This window comes from Salvelinus sp. IW2-2015, linkage group LG1 (genome assembly GCF_002910315.2).
Source record: "Salvelinus sp. IW2-2015 linkage group LG1, ASM291031v2, whole genome shotgun sequence".
NCBI classification, from domain to species: domain Eukaryota; kingdom Metazoa; phylum Chordata; class Actinopteri; order Salmoniformes; family Salmonidae; genus Salvelinus; species Salvelinus sp. IW2-2015.
This window is the reverse complement of record NC_036838.1, coordinates 8626403-8629089: the sequence shown is the minus strand read 5'-3', so window position 1 is coordinate 8629089 and position 2687 is coordinate 8626403. Positions and strand designations below refer to the sequence as shown.

Here is a 2687-nt window from a genome sequence, read left to right as displayed (position 1 = left end):
TTTTTTGCATAGGCCTCAAGATAACGAGGTGAAGAAGCTCATTACATTCAAGAGAAAGTCTATCCGTCTCTCCACAATAGACGTTTCACCCCCTGCTACTGTATAAGCCGTAGAGCGAAGTGAACTATGGCCAAGGCTCTAAATGAAACATTTCCATTGGTAGCACTGRTGCTCCCAATTTTAAAAAGTTAGGASCACCACGTGAAATTTWGGCWAATTGATWGAGATACAGCCTATATGAATTCCAGCTACTTTTGAAGCACATGTYGTGCCCTAGAAACTAATATGTAACACTGTGAAGACATTTGTTTATTATAAAAGATGAWATGTTGATATGAATACCTGTCATTGAAATTAGAAAGTMATTTGTGGAATATTAGATTTTACATTGTGTAAAAGCACAATTTTCCTATTGAGATGCATTACAATGAATTGTACAATGTCTCTTTARAAACGTCAGGTTTGTGATGACAAAATGCAAGAGATCTGTCATTCATTCATTGCAATRATCGTTGATCTCCAGAAGAAGCTATCCCTTTTCCTTTCTTTTTGTGCCCCCACATGTTTGGATATACTGGTAAATCTTTCCTATAACGGCCGCAGATGTAACATGCGTTTCCTAAAACACCACGCAGATAGAATGTCTGCTAAGTCTGTCGTTGAGGCATGTGTCGATACTAATACGAAAGACGGCTCTGCTCTCAAAATAAAACTCTTGGTCGCACAGCAAAATATTTTTTTTTGCACTTTAGAGCCTTGACTATGGCTCGTGTTAATTGCATTCTTCAGAAACTATTCAAATACTGGTACTTGGTAAAGTTCATGATGCCGTTGACCTTAACAAGGGCCCCAGGACCAGTGGAAGCAAAATAGCTCAATAACATCAAAGATCCACCACCATATTTTTCCGTAGGTATGAGGTACTTTTCTGCACTGGTGTGCATGGCCAAAAATATATGTTTTTGAACACACCACTGGTGTGCTGAAGTACTGAAAACAGGGGTGCCAATAATTTTGACCCTTATCTTTTAAATGTTTTATTACTTGTTAAACAAAATCTCTTTCTCTGAGCAATTGTATTAGWATACAATAATATCATTTTCCAATTCTTTCAACATGCAATATAGCTCAGTATTAGTCCTTTTTATTTTATATATTTTTTTGCTCATCTTTCTCAAGGGTGCCAATAATTATGGACTTGATGTATATAGGAGCCATTTACCAAAACTTGGTCTATTTCTGAAATTTGTGCCACCTCTTCGTCCTCCTCGTAGAATTTATTTATGTTTCACTCACTCAGACAATAGTGCTGMGTTTACACATGCCGCCAAAGTCTGATCTTTTGTCACCGATTGGTCTTTTGACCACTTACTATAGAATTCTGTAGTATACTGTAGAATGCTATACTACACGCCGTAGTACTCAATCATGTCTAGTACATACTATAGAATGTTGATGTATACTGTAGAATACTATAGTAAATACCACAGTATTATCCACAAATAAACACTGTAGTAAATACTACAGTAATGTCCACCAAAACACTAGTCTGTAAAAACACTACATTTTGTAATTATGGTAAATAATACAGTATTTAATTAGCATATTCCATCCCCATTCCCCTCCCCCATATACATAAGTGAGAAACCTACATGCCAAGTATAGACCATATATTGTGTTCCCTACAGGTTMTAGAAACGAGCAGAAGCTATGTTAAGAGCTAAASTATCTGTTTAGACCCCAGTCCTACCTACCTACAGGTTATAAACAATTGTCTCTTTTAGTATTTCTCCAGTAGGTTTCCTCRATGAGAAAGCCTCCACTTCTATGTCAAAGATAATAAAACAAAAACACTATAGTAAATACTACAGTAATGTCCGCAAAAGTATACTACAGTTAGCAAAAACACTACTGTAAATGCTACAGTGTACTACAATCCGCAAAAACACTACATTAATTACTATAATATATACACTACAGTTTTCTTTTAGTACAGTATTTATACTGTAGTTAACTGTAAATACTATAGTATACTACAGTAAATACTACAGTAAAGTCAGCTAAAATACTACACTGAATACTATAGTATTTATACCATAGTATTTATTCATGTGCGCTGTTCCAGATAAATCTCATCCACTGGAGTGCTGCATTACTCACAAAGCAAAACCACTCTATCCTGAGTCCTTTTAAGTCCTTTCTCTGCCTCTTTTCCCCCTCATCCCTCTTTACCTCCCTTCATCCCTGTGTGCCATCACATACACAATTGGAGATCTGGGTCAACCCTGTCTGTTCTCCCGCTGTGACGGAAGAGGGGAAAGAACGAAAGAAGGGGAAATAAAAATAAAAATTGAGGGAAGGAAAAGGAAAGGAGAGAAGGGTGAAGTGAATCAAAAGGACATTGAGGTGACATCTGGTTGTGCTTCCAGGACGACAAAAACAACAACAACTCAAAGTAGCWGCAGGGACAAAGATGGCTGCCATGATTTGACCTTTGACCTGGGCGACTTGTAAACAATCACGACACACAGCAGGTTTTTCCCCTCCTTCTTCTGCATGGGGTTGAGGGAAGAAACAATGTTTTTTTCGTTCTTGCCAGCTCTTTCTCTCTCTGGCCTCAAGGCCTACTCTCCTCCCTCCCCCCTCCTCCCCCCACTCTCTTTCTCTCTCACGCCAAGCTTCCTGCT

The 2687-nt window shown here is 38.0% G+C and overlaps 1 non-coding gene across 1 annotated transcript; it reads left to right on the top strand.

Moving 5' to 3' along the window:
• The first annotated feature begins 1766 nt into the window (after positions 1-1766).
• LOC111971021 (U7 small nuclear RNA) lies at positions 1767-1821 on the top strand. Its single transcript, XR_002878204.1, has one exon. It is a non-coding gene; the product is annotated as a U7 small nuclear RNA (small nuclear RNA).
• The last annotated feature ends 866 nt before the right edge of the window (positions 1822-2687 follow it).